Consider the following 16,613-nt stretch of genomic DNA (forward strand, 5'->3'; position numbering starts at 1 on the left):
ACCCTGGCCACTTTTACAAGCAATCCTATGATAGTGAGCAGGACCCACCCTAAAAAGGAAGGGGCATCCACTTGGACCCTTTCCACCTTTTCTAAATCTCGCCTGATCGAGCCTGATTGAGCACTGATTGAGCAGATAAGCACATGTCATTCTCATTTCAGAAAGGTATTGGTTAGCTTGCTGCTAGCAGCTCAGTTATGTTATGATGTTAGAGGCTATGCAAGGAATGCTTTAGTCCAGCGATATGCAGTTTTTATTGCGCCTTGCATTCAGCAGGAAGATCTTTAGCTTGAATCTGTGGCCTAGGTATTCACCTTGGTATTTCTTTTGGCACAAAGTGAAGGAGTATTTGAGAGAAAATGCACAATGTGTTTCTTATGTTGTTATGAACAACTTGTTACTCTTTCTCATTAAGCTTCAGCCACTGCAGAAATATATAAATAAGGGCTGACTTCCTGTAAGACGTGTCCAAAGCTGGGACGGAATAAAAGGAGACACTTGTAAATGATAGTGCTATCGTTTGAGAAAGGGTAAGTTGAGACTGACTTTCATGCGTATTCACAGACCAAGCATCATAAAGATACCAGCATGATCTTCATTGCGGGCTTAGAGCCGGTATTAGCTTTTGAGAGGTAAGAGGATTTTGAGGGCTCGTTGGTCTAGGGGTATGATTCTCGCTTTGGGTGCGAGAGGTCCCGGGTTCAAATCCCGGACGAGCCCTTTTCTTGGTACTCTTTTCAAGTTGTTTTGAAGTTTGCGTTTCAAAACCAACATCAATTTTTTCTTTGCAGTAGTGGATAATTCTTTGCTAGAGTCTCATGCTTCAGCCCTGCCCAGTCTGAGCTAATACCAAACATCTGGTCTTGCATGGCATGTACGAGCGTTCAGCTAGGGATGTCGGGCAGGTTGCATGAAAGAAATCTAAAGCCAGAGGCCCATGGAATAGCCAGTTCGGAGCAGTTTCATTACAGAAAAATCAACTGTAGGTATCTGTTTCTGTAGTGTAGTGGTTATCACGTTCGCCTCACACGCGAAAGGTCCCCGGTTCGAAACCGGGCAGAAACAGTTGTTATATTGTGTTGGCTACAATGTTGATAGGTGCCGTTTTGCCATGGAATTGTCCAAGCCCTGAAGATTATTTCATGCAATCTCGTTCCAAGAAAGGGAATTCTCTCAAAACACTAAAGTAATCGGCGTGTGGATGTATCTGTTGGTTCTCAGACCTTGCTTTCAAAAGAGCCCTGCAATCGGTTCGCTGCTCACCTAGAACAAGCATTAACATGGAGAATTGTTGGCACCAACAGGAATCTTATTTTAGTGGAGTGTTTCTGGCTTTGAGTGCAGAGGCCCTCGGCTCAATTCCAAGATGATCCTTCTCAAGGTGATGATACAAATGCATTGTCACCTTTACGTTTAATGTCAGAATCATTTATTTCCAGTTGGTGGTGTAAGAATGTTTGCAACAGTATGGCGATTTTTCCTAGCCATGCATGAATGAAAGCATATCACTCGCCTTTAGGTGTTTTTCTAATACATTGATATTTGCATCTTCCTTCCTAGCCTGCATGTTTGACTATCTTACAGGCTGCATGTAATAAGTATCACATCAGGGCCCTTCTTCTACTCAATTCACAACTGTTCTATCACGACATAGATAAGAAAGCTGCATCTGCTTTTGTTGTGTAGTGGTAATCAGGTTTACCTGACGTGTGAAAGCCCCACGCTTTGAAAGTACACAGTAACAAAGAAACCGATGACTTTTATAAAAAGGTGTCATGTGTGTCTCTTACTTTGCACAAAAAGTGCCAGAGATGACTTCATTTGCAGTCACTTGAAAAGTAGGGATTCTCCAATAAATGGTAAATGGTTGAAACAAATCTGAAGAAATGCATGACATACCTGTGTGTGTGTGTGTACGCATGTATGTATATATAGGGAGAGAGAGAGCGTCAATATAAACAGACTTTATTTCAATCAAGCTGTCTTTTCTATCCTTCAGGAGCAGAATGTTCTGATCATCAGCGCTCCAGAATGTAGTGTTTTCTTGGCAAGCATCACATATTGTGATGTGTTAGCTAAAAGTTCCATATCCTAGAGACTGATATATTCCTCTGTACTTGTACCTTGGGGATTCATCAAAACCTGGCATCATAAGCAGCTTTCTACTGCCACAGACTGGACAGCGAAACAATTTAAAATATCCCAGAAAAAGAAAATAAGCATGCTTAATCAGAGCTTTCTGGACAGGAAGGACCTTTGAGCAAGTGAGGAATAAGCACTGCTTTTGTTAATTTGCATAGGCAGAATAGAGACTTCTGGGAAAAGGCCGAAATTACAGTCACAGAAAATGGCTGCATCTATAGAGAACGCTAAGAAGTGTTGGCAGCTTTTCCTCTGACCCTGACCACTTTTACAAGCAATCCTATGATAGTCAGCAGGACCCACCCTAAAAAGGAAGGGGCATCCACTTGGACCCTTTCCACCTTTTCTAAATCTCGCCTGATTGAGCACTGATTGAGCAGATAAGCACATGTCATTCTCATTTCAGAAAGGTATTGGTTAGCTTGCTGCTAGCAGCTCAGTTATGTTATGATGTTAGAGGCTATGCAAGGAATGCTTTAGTCCAGCGATATGCAGTTTTTATTGCGCCTTGCCTTCACCAGGAAGATCTTTAGCTTGAATCTGTGGCCTAGGTATTCACCTTGGTATTTCTTTTGGCACAAAGTGAAGGAGTATTTGAGAGAAAATGCACAATGTGTTTCTTATGTTATTATGAACAACTTGTTACTCTTTCTCATTAAGCTTCAGCCACTGCAGAAATATATAAATAAGGGCTGACTTCCTGTAAGACGTGTCCAAAGCTGGGACGGAATAAAAGGAGACACTTGTAAATGATAGTGCTATCGTTTGAGAAAGGGTAAGTTGAGACTGACTTTCATGCGTATTCACAGACCAAGCATCATAAAGATACCAGCATGATCTTCATTGCGGGCTTAGAGCCGGTATTAGCTTTTGAGCGGTAAGAGGATTTTGAGGGCTCGTTGGTCTCGGGGTATGATTCTCGCTTTGGGTGCGAGAGGTCCCGGGTTCAAATCCCGGACGAGCCCTTTTCTTGGTACTCTTTTCAAGTTGTTTTGAAGTTTGCGTTTCAAAACCAACATCAATTTTTTCTTTGCAGTAGTGGATAATTCTTTGCTAGAGTCTCATGCTTCAGCCCTGCCCAATCTGAGCTAATACCAAACATCTGGTCTTGCATGGCATGTACGAGCGTTCAGCTAGGGATGTCGGGCAGGTTGCATGAAAGAAATCTAAAGCCAGAGGCCCATGGAATAGCCAGTTCGGAGCAGTTTCATTACAGAAAAATCAACTGTAGGTATCTGTTTCTGTAGTGTAGTGGTTATCACGTTCGCCTCACACGCGAAAGGTCCCCGGTTCGAAACCGGGCAGAAACAGTTGTTATATTGTGTTGGCTACAATGTTGATAGGTGCCGTTTTGCCATGGAATTGTCCAAGCCCTGAAGATTATTTCATGCAATCTCGTTCCAAGAAAGGGAATTCTCTCAAAACACTAAAGTAATCGGCGTGTGGATGTATCTGTTGGTTCTCAGACCTTGCTTTCAAAAGAGCCCTGCAATCGGTTCACTGCTCACCTAGAACAAGCATTAACATGGAGAATTGTTGGCACCAACAGGAATCTTATTTTAGTGGAGTGTTTCTGGCTTTGAGTGCAGAGGCCCTCGGCTCAATTCCAAGATGATCCTTCTCAAGGTGATGATACAAATGCATTGTCACCTTTACGTTTAATGTCAGAATCATTTATTTCCAGTTGGTGGTGTAAGAATGTTTGCAACAGTATGGCGATTTTTCCTAGCCATGCATGAATGAAAGCATATCACTCGCCTTTAGGTGTTTTTCTAATACATTGATATTTGCATCTTCCTTCCTAGCCTGCATGTTTGACTATCTTACAGGCTGCATGTAATAAGTATCACATCAGGGCCCTTCTTCTACTCAATTCACAACTGTTCTATCACGACATAGATAAGAAAGCTGCATCTGCTTTTGTTGTGTAGTGGTAATCAGGTTTACCTGACGTGTGAAAGCCCCACGCTTTGAAAGTACACAGTAACAAAGAAACCGATGACTTTTATAAAAAGGTGTCATGTGTGTCTCTTACTTTGCACAAAAAGTGCCAGAGATGACTTCATTTGCAGTCACTTGAAAAGTAGGGATTCTCCAATAAATGGTAAATGGTTGAAACAAATCTGAAGAAATGCATGACATACCTGTGTGTGTGTGTGTACGCATGTATGTATATATAGGGAGAGAGAGAGCGTCAATATAAACAGACTTTATTTCAATCAAGCTGTCTTTTCTATCCTTCAGGAGCAGAATGTTCTGATCATCAGCGCTCCAGAATGTAGTGTTTTCTTGGCAAGCATCACATATTGTGATGTGTTAGCTAAAAGTTCCATATCCTAGAGACTGATATATTCCTCTGTACTTGTACCTTGGGGATTCATCAAAACCTGGCATCATAAGCAGCTTTCTACTGCCACAGACTGGACAGCGAAACAATTTAAAATATCCCAGAAAAAGAAAATAAGCATGCTTAATCAGAGCTTTCTGGACAGGAAGGACCTTTGAGCAAGTGAGGAATAAGCACTGCTTTTGTTAATTTGCATAGGCAGAATAGAGACTTCTGGGAAAAGGCCGAAATTACAGTCACAGAAAATGGCTGCATCTATAGAGAACGCTAAGAAGTGTTGGCAGCTTTTCCTCTGACCCTGACCACTTTTACAAGCAATCCTATGATAGTCAGCAGGACCCACCCTAAAAAGGAAGGGGCATCCACTTGGACCCTTTCCACCTTTTCTAAATCTCGCCTGATTGAGCACTGATTGAGCAGATAAGCACATGTCATTCTCATTTCAGAAAGGTATTGGTTAGCTTGCTGCTAGCAGCTCAGTTATGTTATGATGTTAGAGGCTATGCAAGGAATGCTTTAGTCCAGCGATATGCAGTTTTTATTGCGCCTTGCCTTCACCAGGAAGATCTTTAGCTTGAATCTGTGGCCTAGGTATTCACCTTGGTATTTCTTTTGGCACAAAGTGAAGGAGTATTTGAGAGAAAATGCACAATGTGTTTCTTATGTTATTATGAACAACTTGTTACTCTTTCTCATTAAGCTTCAGCCACTGCAGAAATATATAAATAAGGGCTGACTTCCTGTAAGACGTGTCCAAAGCTGGGACGGAATAAAAGGAGACACTTGTAAATGATAGTGCTATCGTTTGAGAAAGGGTAAGTTGAGACTGACTTTCATGCGTATTCACAGACCAAGCATCATAAAGATACCAGCATGATCTTCATTGCGGGCTTAGAGCCGGTATTAGCTTTTGAGCGGTAAGAGGATTTTGAGGGCTCGTTGGTCTCGGGGTATGATTCTCGCTTTGGGTGCGAGAGGTCCCGGGTTCAAATCCCGGACGAGCCCTTTTCTTGGTACTCTTTTCAAGTTGTTTTGAAGTTTGCGTTTCAAAACCAACATCAATTTTTTCTTTGCAGTAGTGGATAATTCTTTGCTAGAGTCTCATGCTTCAGCCCTGCCCAATCTGAGCTAATACCAAACATCTGGTCTTGCATGGCATGTACGAGCGTTCAGCTAGGGATGTCGGGCAGGTTGCATGAAAGAAATCTAAAGCCAGAGGCCCATGGAATAGCCAGTTCGGAGCAGTTTCATTACAGAAAAATCAACTGTAGGTATCTGTTTCTGTAGTGTAGTGGTTATCACGTTCGCCTCACACGCGAAAGGTCCCCGGTTCGAAACCGGGCAGAAACAGTTGTTATATTGTGTTGGCTACAATGTTGATAGGTGCCGTTTTGCCATGGAATTGTCCAAGCCCTGAAGATTATTTCATGCAATCTCGTTCCAAGAAAGGGAATTCTCTCAAAACACTAAAGTAATCGGCGTGTGGATGTATCTGTTGGTTCTCAGACCTTGCTTTCAAAAGAGCCCTGCAATCGGTTCACTGCTCACCTAGAACAAGCATTAACATGGAGAATTGTTGGCACCAACAGGAATCTTATTTTAGTGGAGTGTTTCTGGCTTTGAGTGCAGAGGCCCTCGGCTCAATTCCAAGATGATCCTTCTCAAGGTGATGATACAAATGCATTGTCACCTTTACGTTTAATGTCAGAATCATTTATTTCCAGTTGGTGGTGTAAGAATGTTTGCAACAGTATGGCGATTTTTCCTAGCCATGCATGAATGAAAGCATATCACTCGCCTTTAGGTGTTTTTCTAATACATTGATATTTGCATCTTCCTTCTTAGCCTGCATGTTTGACTATCTTACAGGCTGCATGTAATAAGTATCACATCAGGGCCCTTCTTCTACTCAATTCACAACTGTTCTATCACGACATAGATAAGAAAGCTGCATCTGCTTTTGTTGTGTAGTGGTAATCAGGTTTACCTGACGTGTGAAAGCCCCACGCTTTGAAAGTACACAGTAACAAAGAAACCGATGACTTTTATAAAAAGGTGTCATGTGTGTCTCTTACTTTGCACAAAAAGTGCCAGAGATGACTTCATTTGCAGTCACTTGAAAAGTAGGGATTCTCCAATAAATGGTAAATGGTTGAAACAAATCTGAAGAAATGCATGACATACCTGTGTGTGTGTGTGTACGCATGTATGTATATATAGGGAGAGAGAGAGCGTCAATATAAACAGACTTTATTTCAATCAAGCTGTCTTTTCTATCCTTCAGGAGCAGAATGTTCTGATCATCAGCGCTCCAGAATGTAGTGTTTTCTTGGCAAGCATCACATATTGTGATGTGTTAGCTAAAAGTTCCATATCCTAGAGACTGATATATTCCTCTGTACTTGTACCTTGGGGATTCATCAAAACCTGGCATCATAAGCAGCTTTCTACTGCCACAGACTGGACAGCGAAACAATTTAAAATATCCCAGAAAAAGAAAATAAGCATGCTTAATCAGAGCTTTCTGGACAGGAAGGACCTTTGAGCAAGTGAGGAATAAGCACTGCTTTTGTTAATTTGCATAGGCAGAATAGAGACTTCTGGGAAAAGGCCGAAATTACAGTCACAGAAAATGGCTGCATCTATAGAGAACGCTAAGAAGTGTTGGCAGCTTTTCCTCTGACCCTGACCACTTTTACAAGCAATCCTATGATAGTCAGCAGGACCCACCCTAAAAAGGAAGGGGCATCCACTTGGACCCTTTCCACCTTTTCTAAATCTCGCCTGATTGAGCACTGATTGAGCAGATAAGCACATGTCATTCTCATTTCAGAAAGGTATTGGTTAGCTTGCTGCTAGCAGCTCAGTTATGTTATGATGTTAGAGGCTATGCAAGGAATGCTTTAGTCCAGCGATATGCAGTTTTTATTGCGCCTTGCCTTCACCAGGAAGATCTTTAGCTTGAATCTGTGGCCTAGGTATTCACCTTGGTATTTCTTTTGGCACAAAGTGAAGGAGTATTTGAGAGAAAATGCACAATGTGTTTCTTATGTTATTATGAACAACTTGTTACTCTTTCTCATTAAGCTTCAGCCACTGCAGAAATATATAAATAAGGGCTGACTTCCTGTAAGACGTGTCCAAAGCTGGGACGGAATAAAAGGAGACACTTGTAAATGATAGTGCTATCGTTTGAGAAATGGTAAGTTGAGACTGACTTTCATGCGTATTCACAGACCAAGCATCATAAAGATACCAGCATGATCTTCATTGCGGGCTTAGAGCCGGTATTAGCTTTTGAGCGGTAAGAGGATTTTGAGGGCTCGTTGGTCTAGGGGTATGATTCTCGCTTTGGGTGCGAGAGGTCCCGGGTTCAAATCCCGGACGAGCCCTTTTCTTGGTACTCTTTTCAAGTTGTTTTGAAGTTTGCGTTTCAAAACCAACATCAATTTTTTCTTTGCAGTAGTGGATAATTCTTTGCTAGAGTCTCATGCTTCAGCCCTGCCCAATCTGAGCTAATACCAAACATCTGGTCTTGCATGGCATGTACGAGCGTTCAGCTAGGGATGTCGGGCAGGTTGCATGAAAGAAATCTAAAGCCAGAGGCCCATGGAATAGCCAGTTCGGAGCAGTTTCATTACAGAAAAATCAACTGTAGGTATCTGTTTCTGTAGTGTAGTGGTTATCACGTTCGCCTCACACGCGAAAGGTCCCCGGTTCGAAACCGGGCAGAAACAGTTGTTATATTGTGTTGGCTACAATGTTGATAGGTGCCGTTTTGCCATGGAATTGTCCAAGCCCTGAAGATTATTTCATGCAATCTCGTTCCAAGAAAGGGAATTCTCTCAAAACACTAAAGTAATCGGCGTGTGGATGTATCTGTTGGTTCTCAGACCTTGCTTTCAAAAGAGCCCTGCAATCGGTTCACTGCTCACCTAGAACAAGCATTAACATGGAGAATTGTTGGCACCAACAGGAATCTTATTTTAGTGGAGTGTTTCTGGCTTTGAGTGCAGAGGCCCTCGGCTCAATTCCAAGATGATCCTTCTCAAGGTGATGATACAAATGCATTGTCACCTTTACGTTTAATGTCAGAATCATTTATTTCCAGTTGGTGGTGTAAGAATGTTTGCAACAGTATGGCGATTTTTCCTAGCCATGCATGAATGAAAGCATATCACTCGCCTTTAGGTGTTTTTCTAATACATTGATATTTGCATCTTCCTTCCTAGCCTGCATGTTTGACTATCTTACAGGCTGCATGTAATAAGTATCACATCAGGGCCCTTCTTCTACTCAATTCACAACTGTTCTATCACGACATAGATAAGAAAGCTGCATCTGCTTTTGTTGTGTAGTGGTAATCAGGTTTACCTGACGTGTGAAAGCCCCATGCTTTGAAAGTACACAGTAACAAAGAAACCGATGACTTTTATAAAAAGGTGTCATGTGTGTCTCTTACTTTGCTCAAAAAGTGCCAGAGATGACTTCATTTGCAGTCACTTGAAAAGTAGGGATTCTCCAATAAATGGTAAATGGTTGAAACAAATCTGAAGAAATGCATGACATACCTGTGTGTGTGTGTGTATGCATGTATGTATATATAGGGAGAGAGAGAGCGTCAATATAAACAGACTTTATTTCAATCAAGCTGTCTTTTCTATCCTTCAGGAGCAGAATGTTCTGATCATCAGCGCTCCAGAATGTAGTGTTTTCTTGGCAAGCATCACATATTGTGATGTGTTAGCTAAAAGTTCCATATCCTAGAGACAGATATATTCCTCTGTACTTGTACCTTGGGGATTCATCAAAACCTGGCATCATAAGCAGCTTTCTACTGCCACAGACTGGACAGCGAAACAATTTAAAATATCCCAGAAAAAGAAAATAAGCATGCTTAATCAGAGCTTTCTGGACAGGAAGGACCTTTGAGCAAGTGAGGAATAAGCACTGCTTTTGTTAATTTGCATAGGCAGAATAGAGACTTCTGGGAAAAGGCCGAAATTACAGTCACAGAAAATGGCTGCATCTATAGAGAACGCTAAGAAGTGTTGGCAGCTTTTCCTCTGACCCTGACCACTTTTACAAGCAATCCTATGATAGTCAGCAGGACCCACCCTAAAAAGGAAGGGGCATCCACTTGGACCCTTTCCACCTTTTCTAAATCTCGCCTGATTGAGCACTGATTGAGCAGATAAGCACATGTCATTCTCATTTCAGAAAGGTATTGGTTAGCTTGCTGCTAGCAGCTCAGTTATGTTATGATGTTAGAGGCTATGCAAGGAATGCTTTAGTCCAGCGATATGCAGTTTTTATTGCGCCTTGCCTTCACCAGGAAGATCTTTAGCTTGAATCTGTGGCCTAGGTATTCACCTTGGTATTTCTTTTGGCACAAAGTGAAGGAGTATTTGAGAGAAAATGCACAATGTGTTTCTTATGTTATTATGAACAACTTGTTACTCTTTCTCATTAAGCTTCAGCCACTGCAGAAATATATAAATAAGGGCTGACTTCCTGTAAGACGTGTCCAAAGCTGGGACGGAATAAAAGGAGACACTTGTAAATGATAGTGCTATCGTTTGAGAAAGGGTAAGTTGAGACTGACTTTCATGCGTATTCACAGACCAAGCATCATAAAGATACCAGCATGATCTTCATTGCGGGCTTAGAGCCGGTATTAGCTTTTGAGCGGTAAGAGGATTTTGAGGGCTCGTTGGTCTAGGGGTATGATTCTCGCTTTGGGTGCGAGAGGTCCCGGGTTCAAATCCCGGACGAGCCCTTTTCTTGGTACTCTTTTCAAGTTGTTTTGAAGTTTGCGTTTCAAAACCAACATCAATTTTTTCTTTGCAGTAGTGGATAATTCTTTGCTAGAGTCTCATGCTTCAGCCCTGCCCAATCTGAGCTAATACCAAACATCTGGTCTTGCATGGCATGTACGAGCGTTCAGCTAGGGATGTCGGGCAGGTTGCATGAAAGAAATCTAAAGCCAGAGGCCCATGGAATAGCCAGTTCGGAGCAGTTTCATTACAGAAAAATCAACTGTAGGTATCTGTTTCTGTAGTGTAGTGGTTATCACGTTCGCCTCACACGCGAAAGGTCCCCGGTTCGAAACCGGGCAGAAACAGTTGTTATATTGTGTTGGCTACAATGTTGATAGGTGCCGTTTTGCCATGGAATTGTCCAAGCCCTGAAGATTATTTCATGCAATCTCGTTCCAAGAAAGGGAATTCTCTCAAAACACTAAAGTAATCGGCGTGTGGATGTATCTGTTGGTTCTCAGACCTTGCTTTCAAAAGAGCCCTGCAATCGGTTCACTGCTCACCTAGAACAAGCATTAACATGGAGAATTGTTGGCACCAACAGGAATCTTATTTTAGTGGAGTGTTTCTGGCTTTGAGTGCAGAGGCCCTCGGCTCAATTCCAAGATGATCCTTCTCAAGGTGATGATACAAATGCATTGTCACCTTTACGTTTAATGTCAGAATCATTTATTTCCAGTTGGTGGTGTAAGAATGTTTGCAACAGTATGGCGATTTTTCCTAGCCATGCATGAATGAAAGCATATCACTCGCCTTTAGGTGTTTTTCTAATACATTGATATTTGCATCTTCCTTCCTAGCCTGCATGTTTGACTATCTTACAGGCTGCATGTAATAAGTATCACATCAGGGCCCTTCTTCTACTCAATTCACAACTGTTCTATCACGACATAGATAAGAAAGCTGCATCTGCTTTTGTTGTGTAGTGGTAATCAGGTTTACCTGACGTGTGAAAGCCCCATGCTTTGAAAGTACACAGTAACAAAGAAACCGATGACTTTTATAAAAAGGTGTCATGTGTGTCTCTTACTTTGCTCAAAAAGTGCCAGAGATGACTTCATTTGCAGTCACTTGAAAAGTAGGGATTCTCCAATAAATGGTAAATGGTTGAAACAAATCTGAAGAAATGCATGACATACCTGTGTGTGTGTGTGTATGCATGTATGTATATATAGGGAGAGAGAGAGCGTCAATATAAACAGACTTTATTTCAATCAAGCTGTCTTTTCTATCCTTCAGGAGCAGAATGTTCTGATCATCAGCGCTCCAGAATGTAGTGTTTTCTTGGCAAGCATCACATATTGTGATGTGTTAGCTAAAAGTTCCATATCCTAGAGACAGATATATTCCTCTGTACTTGTACCTTGGGGATTCATCAAAACCTGGCATCATAAGCAGCTTTCTACTGCCACAGACTGGACAGCGAAACAATTTAAAATATCCCAGAAAAAGAAAATAAGCATGCTTAATCAGAGCTTTCTGGACAGGAAGGACATTTGAGCAAGTGAGGAATAAGCACTGCTTTTGTTAATTTGCATAGGCAGAATAGAGACTTCTGGGAAAAGGCCGAAATTACAGTCACAGAAAATGGCTGCATCTATAGAGAACGCTAAGAAGTGTTGGCAGCTTTTCCTCTGACCCTGACCACTTTTACAAGCAATCCTATGATAGTCAGCAGGACCCACCCTAAAAAGGAAGGGGCATCCACTTGGACCCTTTCCACCTTTTCTAAATCTCGCCTGATTGAGCACTGATTGAGCAGATAAGCACATGTCATTCTCATTTCAGAAAGGTATTGGTTAGCTTGCTGCTAGCAGCTCAGTTATGTTATGATGTTAGAGGCTATGCAAGGAATGCTTTAGTCCAGCGATATGCAGTTTTTATTGCGCCTTGCATTCAGCAGGAAGATCTTTAGCTTGAATCTGTGGCCTAGGTATTCACCTTGGTATTTCTTTTGGCACAAAGTGAAGGAGTATTTGAGAGAAAATGCACAATGTGTTTCTTATGTTGTTATGAACAACTTGTTACTCTTTCTCATTAAGCTTCAGCCACTGAAGAAATATATAAATAAGGGCTGACTTCCTGTAAGACGTGTCCAAAGCTGGGACGGAATAAAAGGAGACACTTGTAAATGATAGTGCTATCGTTTGAGAAAGGGTAAGTTGAGACTGACTTTCATGCGTATTCACAGACCAAGCATCATAAAGATTCCAGCATGATCTTCATTGCGGGCTTAGAGCCGGTATTAGCTTTTGAGAGGTAAGAGGATTTTGAGGGCTCGTTGGTCTAGGGGTATGATTCTCGCTTTGGGTGCGAGAGGTCCCGGGTTCAAATCCCGGACGAGCCCTTTTCTTGGTACTCTTTTCAAGTTGTTTTGAAGTTTGCGTTTCAAAACCAACATCAATTTTTTCTTTGCAGTAGTGGATAATTCTTTGCTAGAGTCTCATGCTTCAGCCCTGCCCAGTCTGAGCTAATACCAAACATCTGGTCTTGCATGGCATGTACGAGCGTTCAGCTAGGGATGTCGGGCAGGTTGCATGAAAGAAATCTAAAGCCAGAGGCCCATGGAATAGCCAGTTCGGAGCAGTTTCATTACAGAAAAATCAACTGTAGGTATCTGTTTCTGTAGTGTAGTGGTTATCAGTTTGCCTCACACGCGAAAGGTCCCCGGTTCGAAACCGGGCAGAAACAGTTGTTATATTGTGTTGGCTACAATGTTGATAGGTGCCGTTTTGCCATGGAATTGTCCAAGCCCTGAAGATTATTTCATGCAATCTCGTTCCAAGAAAGGGAATTCTCTCAAAACACTAAAGTAATCGGCGTGTGGATGTATCTGTTGGTTCTCAGACCTTGCTTTCAAAAGAGCCCTGCAATCGGTTCACTGCTCACCTAGAACAAGCATTAACATGGAGAATTGTTGGCACCAACAGGAATCTTATTTTAGTGGAGTGTTTCTGGCTTTGAGTGCAGAGGCCCTCGGCTCAATTCCAAGATGATCCTTCTCAAGGTGATGATACAAATGCATTGTCACCTTTACGTTTAATGTCAGAATCATTTATTTCCAGTTGGTGGTGTAAGAATGTTTGCAACAGTATGGCGATTTTTCCTAGCCATGCATGAATGAAAGCATATCACTCGCCTTTAGGTGTTTTTCTAATACATTGATATTTGCATCTTCCTTCCTAGCCTGCATGTTTGACTATCTTACAGGCTGCATGTAATAAGTATCACATCAGGGCCCTTCTTCTACTCAATTCACAACTGTTCTATCACGACATAGATAAGAAAGCTGCATCTGCTTTTGTTGTGTAGTGGTAATCAGGTTTACCTGACGTGTGAAAGCCCCATGCTTTGAAAGTACACAGTAACAAAGAAACCGATGACTTTTATAAAAAGGTGTCATGTGTGTCTCTTACTTTGCACAAAAAGTGCCAGAGATGACTTCATTTGCAGTCACTTGAAAAGTAGGGATTCTCCAATAAATGGTAAATGGTTGAAACAAATCTGAAGAAATGCATGACATACCTGTGTGTGTGTGTGTACGCATGTATGTATATATAGGGAGAGAGAGAGCGTCAATATAAACAGACTTTATTTCAATCAAGCTGTCTTTTCTATCCTTCAGGAGCAGAATGTTCTGATCATCAGCGCTCCAGAATGTAGTGTTTTCTTGGCAAGCATCACATATTGTGATGTGTTAGCTAAAAGTTCCATATCCTAGAGACTGATATATTCCTCTGTACTTGTACCTTGGGGATTCATCAAAACCTGGCATCATAAGCAGCTTTCTACTGCCACAGACTGGACAGCGAAACAATTTAAAATATCCCAGAAAAAGAAAATAAGCATGCTTAATCAGAGCTTTCTGGACAGGAAGGACATTTGAGCAAGTGAGGAATAAGCACTGCTTTTGTTAATTTGCATAGGCAGAATAGAGATTTCTGGGAAAAGGCCGAAATTACAGTCACAGAAAATGGCTGCATCTATAGAGAACGCTAAGAAGTGTTGGCAGCTTTTCCTCTGACCCTGGCCACTTTTACAAGCAATCCTATGATAGTCAGCAGGACCCACCCTAAAAAGGAAGGGGCATCCACTTGGACCCTTTCCACCTTTTCTAAATCTCGCCTGATCGAGCCAATTGAGCACTGATTGAGCAGATAAGCACATGTCATTCTCATTTCAGAAAGGTATTGGTTAGCTTGCTGCTAGCAGCTCAGTTATGTTATGATGTTAGAGGCTATGCAAGGAATGCTTTAGTCCAGCGATATGCAGTTTTTATTGCGCCTTGCATTCAGCAGGAAGATCTTTAGCTTGAATCTGTGGCCTAGGTATTCACCTTGGTATTTCTTTTGGCACAAAGTGAAGGAGTATTTGAGAGAAAATGCACAATGTGTTTCTTATGCTGTTATGAACAACTTGTTACTCTTTCTCATTAAGCTTCAGCCACTGCAGAAATATATAAATAAGGGCTGACTTCCTGTAAGACGTGTCCAAAGCTGGGACGGAATAAAAGGAGACACTTGTAAATGATAGTGCTATCGTTTGAGAAAGGGTAAGTTGAGACTGACTTTCATGCGTATTCACAGACCAAGCATCATAAAGATACCAGCATGATCTTCATTGCGGGCTTAGAGCCGTTATTAGCTTTTGAGAGGTAAGAGGATTTTGAGGGCTCGTTGGTCTAGGGGTATGATTCTCACTTTGGGTGCGAGAGGTCCCGGGTTCAAATCCCGGACGAGCCCTTTTCTTGGTACTCTTTTCAAGTTGTTTTGAAGTTTGCGTTTCAAAACCAACATCAATTTTTTCTTTGCAGTAGTGGATAATTCTTTGCTAGAGTCTCATGCTTCAGCCCTGCCCAGTCTGAGCTAATACCAAACATCTGGTCTTGCATGGCATGTGCGAGCGTTCAGCTAGGGATGTCGGGCAGGTTGCATGAAAGAAATCTAAAGCCAGAGGCCCATGGAATAGCCAGTTCGGAGCAGTTTCATTACAGAAAAATCAACTGTAGGTATCTGTTTCTGTAGTGTAGTGGTTATCACGTTCGCCTCACACGCGAAAGGTCCCCGGTTCGAAACCGGGCAGAAACAGTTGTTATATTGTGTTGGCTACAATGTTGATAGGTGCCGTTTTGCCATGGAATTGTCCAAGCCCTGAAGATTATTTCATGCAATCTCGTTCCAAGAAAGGGAATTCTCTCAAAACACTAAAGTAATCAGCGTGTGGATGTATCTGTTGGTTCTCAGACCTTGCTTTCAAAAGAGCCCTGCAATCGGTTCACTGCTCACCTAGAACAAGCATTAACATGGAGAATTGTTGGCACCAACAGGAATCTTATTTTAGTGGAGTGTTTCTGGCTTTGAGTGCAGAGGCCCTCGGCTCAATTCCAAGATGATCCTTCTCAAGGTGATGATACAAATGCATTGTCACCTTTACGTTTAATGTCAGAATCATTTATTTCCAGTTGGTGGTGTAAGAATGTTTGCAACAGTATGGCGATTTTTCCTAGCCATGCATGAATGAAAGCATATCAGTCGCCTTTAGGTGTTTTTCTAATACATTGATATTTGCATCTTCCTTCCTAGCCTGCATGTTTGACTATCTTACAGGCTGCATGTAATAAGTATCACATCAGGGCCCTTCTTCTACTCAATTCACAACTGTTCTATCACGACATAGATAAGAAAGCTGCATCTGCTTTTGTTGTGTAGTGGTAATCAGGTTTACCTGACGTGTGAAAGCCCCACGCTTTGAAAGTACACAGTAACAAAGAAACCGATGACTTTTATAAAAAGGTGTCATGTGTGTCTCTTACTTTGCACAAAAAGTGCCAGAGATGACTTCATTTGCAGTCACTTGAAAAGTAGGGATTCTCCAATAAATGGTAAATGGTTGAAACAAATCTGAAGAAATGCATGACATACCTGTGTGTGTGTGTGTACGCATGTATGTATATATAGGGAGAGAGAGAGCGTCAATATAAACAGACTTTATTTCAATCAAGCTGTCTTTTCTATCCTTCAGGAGCAGAATGTTCTGATCATCAGCGCTCCAGAATGTAGTGTTTTCTTGGCAAGCATCACATATTGTGATGTGTTAGCTAAAAGTTCCATATCCTAGAGACTGATATATTCCTCTGTACTTGTACCTTGGGGATTCATCAAAACCTGGCATCATAAGCAGCTTTCTACTGCCACAGACTGGACAGCGAAACAATTTAAAATATCCCAGAAAAAGAAAATAAGCATGCTTAATCAGAGCTTTCTGGACAGGAAGGACCTTTGAGCAAGTGAGGAATAAGCACTGCT

General features: G+C 41.8%; 10 non-coding genes across 10 annotated transcripts; all 10 read left to right on the forward strand.

The window, feature by feature from the left end:
- The first annotated feature begins 648 nt into the window (after positions 1-648).
- TRNAP-UGG (transfer RNA proline (anticodon UGG)) lies at positions 649-720 on the forward strand. Its single transcript has one exon. It is a non-coding gene; the product is annotated as a tRNA-Pro (tRNA).
- Positions 721-992: 272 nt separating this feature from the next.
- Positions 993-1,065, forward strand: TRNAV-CAC (transfer RNA valine (anticodon CAC)). The gene has a single exon. It is a non-coding gene; the product is annotated as a tRNA-Val (tRNA).
- Positions 1,066-3,379: 2,314 nt separating this feature from the next.
- On the forward strand, positions 3,380-3,452 carry TRNAV-CAC (transfer RNA valine (anticodon CAC)). The gene has a single exon. It is a non-coding gene; the product is annotated as a tRNA-Val (tRNA).
- A 2,314-nt stretch (positions 3,453-5,766) lies between these two features.
- TRNAV-CAC (transfer RNA valine (anticodon CAC)) lies at positions 5,767-5,839 on the forward strand. The gene has a single exon. It is a non-coding gene; the product is annotated as a tRNA-Val (tRNA).
- A 1,970-nt stretch (positions 5,840-7,809) lies between these two features.
- TRNAP-UGG (transfer RNA proline (anticodon UGG)) lies at positions 7,810-7,881 on the forward strand. Its single transcript has one exon. It is a non-coding gene; the product is annotated as a tRNA-Pro (tRNA).
- Positions 7,882-8,153: 272 nt separating this feature from the next.
- On the forward strand, positions 8,154-8,226 carry TRNAV-CAC (transfer RNA valine (anticodon CAC)). The gene has a single exon. It is a non-coding gene; the product is annotated as a tRNA-Val (tRNA).
- A 1,970-nt stretch (positions 8,227-10,196) lies between these two features.
- On the forward strand, positions 10,197-10,268 carry TRNAP-UGG (transfer RNA proline (anticodon UGG)). Its single transcript has one exon. It is a non-coding gene; the product is annotated as a tRNA-Pro (tRNA).
- Positions 10,269-10,540: 272 nt separating this feature from the next.
- Positions 10,541-10,613, forward strand: TRNAV-CAC (transfer RNA valine (anticodon CAC)). Its single transcript has one exon. It is a non-coding gene; the product is annotated as a tRNA-Val (tRNA).
- Positions 10,614-12,583: 1,970 nt separating this feature from the next.
- Positions 12,584-12,655, forward strand: TRNAP-UGG (transfer RNA proline (anticodon UGG)). The gene has a single exon. It is a non-coding gene; the product is annotated as a tRNA-Pro (tRNA).
- Positions 12,656-15,322: 2,667 nt separating this feature from the next.
- Positions 15,323-15,395, forward strand: TRNAV-CAC (transfer RNA valine (anticodon CAC)). The gene has a single exon. It is a non-coding gene; the product is annotated as a tRNA-Val (tRNA).
- The last annotated feature ends 1,218 nt before the right edge of the window (positions 15,396-16,613 follow it).

This window comes from Triturus cristatus, chromosome 8 (assembly GCF_964204655.1).
Source record: "Triturus cristatus chromosome 8, aTriCri1.1, whole genome shotgun sequence".
NCBI lineage: Eukaryota > Metazoa > Chordata > Amphibia > Caudata > Salamandridae > Triturus > Triturus cristatus.